Below are 9,101 nucleotides of genomic sequence, written 5' to 3'. Positions count from 1 at the left end.
GAAATAATAACGATCACACTTCGAATGGGAAAACTGAGAAATACTTAAAAAGGATTCCTAAAGTGAAAGCTTAGTAAACCTTATATTAGCCTCCAGAAATTGCTAAGCATTTTACAGAACAATACAGTGCAGGAACAGGCCCTTCAGGCACAAAGACATCATCATCCATGATGCCAATCTAACCAATCCCAAGGACCTATTCATGATCTGTATTCCTTTATTCCCAACTTGTCTGTCATCATTTACAAATCCCCTACTGGCCTTTTCCATCCCCTCCCTCTCATGAGACTGACTATCTCCCTGCTTCCGTTTTGCTGAAGAGCTCTGGCCTGAAACATCGACCACTATTTTTCTCCCACTGATGCTTCCGAGTTCCTCCATAGATAGACATTAGAGATAGGAATTGAAAAACAGTGCATAAACCACAGCAAAGTACACAACTCTTTAAATCAAAACACAGGATATTAAAGAGTGTGGAATTCAGCCAGCCACTGTTGATGAGCTCAGTGACATTTCAAAACTGATAAGAATCAATGATATAAGACTAATTTTGACCAGTCAAATTTGATTAAGATCTGAAAATTGGCAACAGGAGCTTTAATAGCAAGTAGGTAGTCCCTTGTTTCAAGTAATGCAATTTTTATTGACAAATCTGTAGTAGACAGAAGTAATTAAAAGATGGCCATCAACTGTTGTACATCATCATTGTATTGTTGTAACCAAACCCAGTGGTATATCAACAGGACCCAGCACCAATTCCAAAAATAATTACGATATTCTTGAAATATCATCTGCAATAGCATAGAATGTTACTCATTCCATCCATGAGAAAATGATTTGCACGCTTATAGCATATATTCCATTTTATAAACTTGAAACAATATTTATTGAGGAAAAAAATATTTGGACTTAATTAAAGATGGTTTGAACAACTGATCAAGAGGATTTCATTCTTTTATGGATCCATCGCTTAAAACATAAAACCAGAAAAAAAAAATCAGATTTATATATAGATGCTCCACACCATCATTGAAATAGAATGACGACTGCAAGCTAAAAGAGTTGCATATGATCTGATAGGAAAGGTGTGATCAATGCAATATGCAAATCAAATTCATACTCGTTGCAACAACTGGAGTATGAAAATGGAGTAATGTAAAGAATGGAAATTGATAATAATAATTGCTTCTTATACTTGTTACAGTCTTTTCCAATCATTTTTTTTAATTGGTTTTTAAAATAAATACAAATCAATGAAGAAAAAGGAACAAAACTGAAAATACAACATCACATATGTGTATATTTATCAAGATAAAACTTCAAACTATATAAACTCAGTCCCCCTCCACTGCATTGGGTGAAAACAGAAAAGACAAAATATTTTATATCTAAAAACGGTCAACCAGTTTACCTATCTCGGCTGCACCATTTCATCAGATGCAAGGATCGACAATGAGATAGACAACAGACTCGCCAAGGCAAATAGCGCCTTTGGAAGACTACACAAAAGAGTCTGGAAAAACAACCAACTGAAAAACCTCACAAAGATAAGCGTATACAGAGCCGTTGTCATACCCACACTCCTGTTCGGCTCCGAATCATGGGTCCTCTACCGGCACCACCTACGGCTCCTAGAACGCTTCCACCAGCGTTGTCTCCGCTCCATCCTCAACATCCATTGGAGCGCTCACACCCCTAACGTCGAGGTACTCGAGATGGCAGAGGTCGACAGCATCGAGTCCACGCTGCTGAAGATCCAGCTGCGCTGGATGGGTCACGTCTCCAGAATGGAGGACCATCGCCTTCCCAAGATCGTATTATATGGCGAGCTCTCCACTGGCCACCGTGACAGAGGTGCACCAAAGAAAAGGTACAAGGACTGCCTAAAGAAATCTCTTGGTGCCTGCCACATTGACCACCGCCAGTGGGCTGATAACGCCTCAAACCGTGCATCTTGGCGCCTCACAGTTTGGCGGGCAGCAGCCTCCTTTGAAGAAGACCGCAGAGCCCACCTCACTGACAAAAGGCAAAGGAGGAAAAACCCAACACCCAACCCCAACCAACCAATTTTCCCTTGCAACCGCTGCAATCGTGTCTGCCTGTCCCGCATCGGACTGGTCAGCCACAAACGAGCCTGCAGCTGACGTGGACTTTTTACCCCCTCCATAAATCTTCGTCCGCGAAGCCAAGCCAAAGAAGATATATATATATATAGATATATCTACATATATCTATATATACATATATATATATATATACACACACACACACATATATACACACACACATATATACACACACACATATATATATATGTACACACATATATATATATACACACACACACACACACACACACGTGTAAAAAAACCCCACCTAACCTACTCTATTAAAAATAGAAAATTAACCAAAAACCATCTGAGAGTTATGTATATTTTGTAGCTTTTGATTCATACATCTAATCACATTAAAGACATTTATATCAAATGAAAATAAGACTTAAAAGATCACCATGTACCTTCAAATCAAATACATGATTTCTATTTTTTTTCTGAACTTAAACAGGACATAATATGAGAGAACCATTGAAACACTATTGGAGGTCGAGAGACTTTCCATTTCTATACCTGTTACAGTCTTAACCACAATCTTCATCTAATCTTTTATCTTGCACCTCACTCTTTACTCCAGTTGTTTTGAAAACTATACATCTTCAATTACTCCCCCAATTCCAAGGAAGGGCCCCTGACCCTATCTTGGAGTTCTTCTTGAACTTGTCTATCATAATCTCTAATTTTTTTCAAGAAGCTAACCTTTTCAAAAAAATTTGTTTCCAGTGAAATCAGACGTCATTTGGGGGGGTGGGGGGGGGTGATTTTCTTGTTGATTTCAGAGCTGAAGCCAATGTGCAAACTCCTTCCAGTAATCTAAGATTAGCTAATATCACTAATTCATTGTTGAGCAAAATACTTTGATGTTTGTTCAAACACAGACTGGGGGATAGTGATCATCTATTTTTTGTAGAATTGCCAGAGGGAATCTGCTGCCAGTGGTCTCACAGTTGAACGTACAATTTTGAGGTAATATTAAAATCAGGTTCCAGTTATTGATTTTTATTTTAAATTAGCTGCCTTGCAGAAGAGGAGTGTTAATTCAACCAGGATCCCTTCTACCAAATGTTCTTTGGTAATTCTATTACAAAATATTGTTGAGTAAGATCAGATTATGTTGGTTTTGATGATCCTCTTGGCTGAAACCTCAAGGTCGGCACCAAGGGGGACATCCACAGGCATTGCCCCCCAAGTGAGGAGCTGTGCCCCTCCAAACAATCATGATCATCAGTCCCCATAAGGTCCAGCCCCCACCCTTTTGTCCCGCATCACTAGTGGTTCTCAACCTTTTTCTTTCCATCCCACTTTAAGTATTCCCTATACCTTAGGTGCTCTGTGATTCGTAAGGGATTGCTTAATGTGGGATGTGCGTGGAAAGAAAAAGGTTGAAAACCATTGTTTTAATTGTACCTAAATGACTCACTATGTGCATGGTTTCATAACTCCAAAGGAAATGGGCCAATGACAAGTTTTCTCAAGCAAAATATATCAGTAACAATTGGGTCTAGAGCAGTGATTCTCAATCTTCCCTTCCCACTCACATACCACCTTATGCAATCCCTTACTAATCACAGAGCACCAATGTCTTTGACAGCTAAGGCTGAACCACTTTTCTTGTCAGCTGTAATTTTTGCCTGAAGGTAGTATCACTTCATTGTAAACAATGCCCAAATTTATCAATTAGTTAAATTCCTCAGCTGTGAGATCTGGACTGTTCACGCCAAGCATCTCAAGGGTAAGGAAAAATACCATTGAAGCGGTCTTCATAGCGCAATCACTGATGGGATAAGTAACCCAATGTCAGTATCCAATCTCAGGCCAACATTCCCAGTACTGAAGTCTTAATTGCACTCCATTGGCTATATTGGGTGGCTCCATTGTTTGCATGCCTAGCACCAGATCCCAGCCATTGGCATCACAATATATTTCAAGCAGAGTAAAGAATTCAAGGATGTGTTCAAAGCCTTTGTGAAGAAATGCAACATCCCAAACTCTTGAAAACTTTTGGCCCATGACAGTTTAAAGTGGAGAAGGAACATCCAGGATGGGATTGAGAACCTGAGTCCATGCAGTGGAAGTACTCAGAAATATTGCAGAAATATCAAAAGGAGTGGACCATCTCACAAACCATTCATCCATTTTCCCCTTCAGCCATCACCTCTTCCACTTGTGGTAGGGTCTGTGATTCCCACATTGGCCTCATTAACCACCTCAGAATCCAAAACAAAAATCATGCAACTAAATCATTCTCAGTCCCAAGGATTTGCTTAATAAGTTAGTCATGTTAGTCACTTAATGTTAGTTATTTTATGTTGTCAGTGAGTGTTTAGTGTCATGATTTCTAAAGTAATTTCCCTATCTACCATAACCAACTCATACTCATTCCTTTCATAGTTTACTTCTTTCAGAGCCTAACTGAACAAAACAATTTCAATTTGTATGTAACTTCTAACAGGTTTCCTTTGTGTTTCTGATCTACAAATCATAAATTAGGCCTTCCTCATTAAACAATTTATATTGTATGTCTCAAGAAATAAAGGAAAACATCTTGTATGTCTCTTTAATTACTTTGGTCAACAGTCATGCTGCCCTTAAGGATATGGAACACATCATTCAAAGTTCTCATTCATTCTATATTTCACTGTATACCTCTCCAAGTGCATTTGCTTATATTTTTCTGGTTTAAAACATATTTTGTCAAACTGACCAGGCCATTTATTTCTTCCTGTAGTCTTAAACTTTCTGCCTGAATGTTAACCATATGGGCTATTTTTGTACCACCTGAAAGATTATTTAACACACTCCTTGTATTTAGATCTAAATCATTAATCTCTATCACTAAAAGAAAGGGATCAAATACTGAGTCTCATGGAACACCATCCATAAAAGTCTTTTTGTCACAAATAATGCCCATTAACCATTTTCTTTTGACTTATGTCACTGGTCTAATTTGTCACTTTCCTTGGATTCCACAGGCTTTTACATTTTTGTCGAACCTACGACTGAGGACCTTGTCAAAAGCTTTGCTGAAGAGCCTTTAAATGACATCAAATGTTCTGCCCTCATTGGCCCTCTTTGTTACTTTCTTAAAAAAAATCAATAATGTTGGTGAGACATAATGCTGCTGTAACAACTCTATACTTGTCGCTAAATAATCCATGCTATTCAAAATTAATGTGCATACTGTACAGTTAAACAATGGATTCTAAAATTGTACGTAGCACAAAATTTAAATCCACTGGCCAATAATTACATACCTGTCCTCCCCTTTTAAGCAACATTGCGACTTTAGCTATTCTTCAATCTCTATTCAATGCATCTGCTGGCTAGGATTAGTCACAGCAACTGTTCAGAATAAGACATTCTAAATTTAAACCTTGTGCTGAATTAGTTGATCAGTAGGAGTATTGAGACTCAACAATTAACTTCAATATCCTTGAACCTGGGAGAGTTAAAACGTATTGTAAAAATATTAAAATAAAAGATTTTATGGTTAATTATATCATGACTTGAACCTATCAAATATAGTTTTGTATCACATTGCATGTGAAATATTTGCAGCATTGAAAACAATGGAGGAAATAGCTAAAATGATCATGCTTTAAATAAATATTAACATCTTATTGCTGTATCTGTAGTGAGAAATAACAAGGGTATGTTTCATGTTCTAGCTAGGTAATAACACAATATTATTTTGAAATAAAATTTAAATATATTGCACAAAATAAACAGTGACAACAGAACCTTAAGAAAGTCTGGGCTGAAAATAGTGAAACAATGGCTGATTTTATATATATATATATATATATATATATATATATTAATCACGATTAAATGAACTGAGTACATGACCTAGAATTCACCATGGTGACTCATTCTCAGTAGCATGGGAACAATGTGTATATGAGTGATTAGAGTTGTATCTCAAAAATTATTATTTCGGGCTGGATAACCTGTTCTGTCTCACCCTTCCAGTTGACAGTACTTAGGCGGTGCTGTTTTCCAATAGCATAGAATTACATTTCTGGCAGGCAGGAGGGAAATCAGCAGCACTTGTTTTTTTTTTTCTTTATGTTGTGCAATCATAGATATCAGACTAGGAAACTAGCAAAAGCTGACCAACAACTTTTGTAGATGTGACATAAACCTGAAAGAAATAACAATTCAAAAGCAGCTCTGCATATAAGCTTATGGCATGTGAAAACAAATAATTACATGGGATGTGCTTAAATTGTAAGTACTCCTAATCATTTCTTGACAGGTTATTTCTTCATTGCTGTCAGAAGGAAAGTAGCCAATAAAGAACATGAGAGCTTGAAGGGAAATTAAAAAGTTGCAGGCAAAAGTATGGCAAATTTCTGGAATGAAAATTAGAGATTTATATATGAAGGAGTTTGTACGGTCCCCCCCCATGTTTGTGTTGGTTTCCTCTGGGTGTTCTGCTTTCCTCCCACCATTCAAACAAAATGTTCTGGGGGTTGTAGGTCAAGTGGGTGTATTGGGCAGCATGGGCTCGTGGGCTGAAAGGGCCTGTTACTGTGCTGCATGTCTAAATTTTTTTAAAAACATTAAATATTTAAAATAAATATTCTTTGTAATTCATTAATTATTTAAAGAGAAACATGACACCAATTGATCATCACTTCTTTAAAACATATCTTTCCAATCATTCTCTCTTTCTAATCTTTCCTTTTCAACATTCCACAGTTCACAGAGGGACAATCTTCTCCCCTAGTCTTCTTCTTTCTCAGTCCTCTCCCCATGAGACTCAACTTTTTTTCCAATCAGTTCCAGCTGCCTTTTGTAATTTCCATTTTCCATTCAAACTGGCAACTATTCAGTTTAAGATGATACCATCCCTTATTCAGGTTAGTCTTCCCTAGTTCATACCAGTATGATTAATACTAGTGTTCTATGGTGAGACATAATACTCTATTTTCAATTAATTCAGAATCCCACTTCTACCAAAACATTGAGCTGAATTGTGCTAGAGCTTGATCATTCCCATGAAAGTGAATCAAAGACATCATGGCTGGGCTGTCCTCACTCCATTCTAGTTACTCCTATCTTGTAATCATACATTATGTAACAAAAAACTTCTCTTCAATCCTAAAATCCAATTCATAAAAGTGGATTAGTGTGAATAGCTTGATGGTTGATGTCAACTCTATGGTCTTAATAGTCAAATCTAGTGTAGGATTAAACATTTAAATTAGTATCCTCTGTCTAGAGATTAGCAGGAAAAGTAAGTTACATTATTTTTTCTCTTTAATTTTAATCTCTTTATTTCTTAATGTTTTAATGTGTTTACAATTTTTAAAATATTTAAAAAAAATTCTTCTGAATGTTAAAACATTCGAACCTATAAAATACCCATACAAATTTTGGACAGGAGATTGGGCTTCATTGTCAGATTTGTCTCCTGTCAAAGGCTTCTGGAGTTGGATGGGGGGGAATGGTGTGAGGTGGTGGCCAGTCAGTTAGTGCATCAGAAAAATCAGAATTATAATCAGGTTTATGTCATGAACATGTGTCATGAAATTTGTTGCTTTGAGGCAGCAGTATTGTGCAGAACAAGGTGCAAAATTATGATAAATTGCAATTTCATAAATACAAGATTAAAAAAAAATACTGCAAAAAAAAAGGGAAAAACTGGAAGTAGGGCTCGTTGTCCATTCAGAAATCTGATGGCAGAAGGAAAGGAGCTATTTTTGTAATGTGTGTTTATCTTCAGGCACTTGTACCTTCTTCCTAATGGTAGCAGTGAGAAAAGGGCATTTCCTGGGTGCTGAGGGTCCTTGATGATAGAGCTGCTTTGTTTTAAAAAAAGAGACACTGCCTCTTAAAGATGTCCTCAATGGAATGAAGATTAATGCCAGTGGCCGAGTTTACGATCCCCTGTGGCCTGTTCCTGTGCATTGGCATCTCCATACTGGACAATGATGAATATCAGAATATCATGCACCTATAGAAATTTGTAAAAGTCTTTGGTGACATACCAAATCTCCTCAAACTCCAATGAAATGCAGCTATTGGTGCACCTTCTTCATGATTGGATCAACATGATGGTCTTCAGAGATGTTGACACCCAGGAATCTGAAGTTTCTTACCCTCTCCACACTTTATCCCTCAATGAGGACTGGTATGTTTTTTTCTTCGCTTCCCTGAAGTCCACAATCAATTCCTTAGTTCCTCTGATGTTAAATTCAAGGTTGTTGTGGTGACACCACTCAACTAGCTGAACATCTCACTCCTGTACAGTTCAACATTGCCATCTGTGATTCTGCCAATAACTGTATGTCAGTGAGGAGGAGATATGCTGCTGATCCATACTGACTGTGGTCTTCCAATGAGGAAGTCAAGGATCCAGTTGTAGAGGGAAGTGCAGAGGCCCAGGTTTTGAAGCTTGGTAACCAGTACTGAGGGATTGATGTGTTGAAAGCTAAGCTATAATTGATGAAAAGCTGCCAAATGTAGGTATTGCTGAAGTCCAGGTTATCAAGGGCTGAGTGGAGAATCGGAGAAATTGCATCTATTGTGGAACAATTGTGGTGTTGGGCACATTACAGTGAGTCCAGGTCTTTGCTTAGCTACGAGTTAATCTGGCCATGACCAATCTCTCAAAGCATTTCATTACAGTAGATGTGAGCACTTTTGAGTGATAGTCGTTACAGCAGCTCACTCTGCTCTTCTTCTGAAGCCGGTAGGAACCTCCGACTGCAGTAATAAGAGATGGAAAATGTCCGTTGACATTTCAGCTAGTTGGTTGGCAGAGATTTTCAGTACTCTGCCAGGTACACCATTAGGGCCTTACCTCTTGCAAGGGCTCACCCTCATGAAAAACATTCTGACGTTGGCCTCTGAAACAGATATGACGGGGTCGTCAGCTTCTGCAGGGATTCCCACAGGTACAGTTGAATTCTCCTTTTCAAAACGAGTACAAAAGGTGTTCAGCACATCGGGGAGTGAAGCAACCCAGCCATTTTTGAG

Source organism: Narcine bancroftii, chromosome 1, assembly GCF_036971445.1.
Source record: "Narcine bancroftii isolate sNarBan1 chromosome 1, sNarBan1.hap1, whole genome shotgun sequence".
Taxonomy (NCBI): Eukaryota; Metazoa; Chordata; class Chondrichthyes; order Torpediniformes; family Narcinidae; genus Narcine; species Narcine bancroftii.
The sequence above is the reverse complement of the archived record's forward strand: the minus strand, read 5'-3'. Positions refer to the sequence as shown.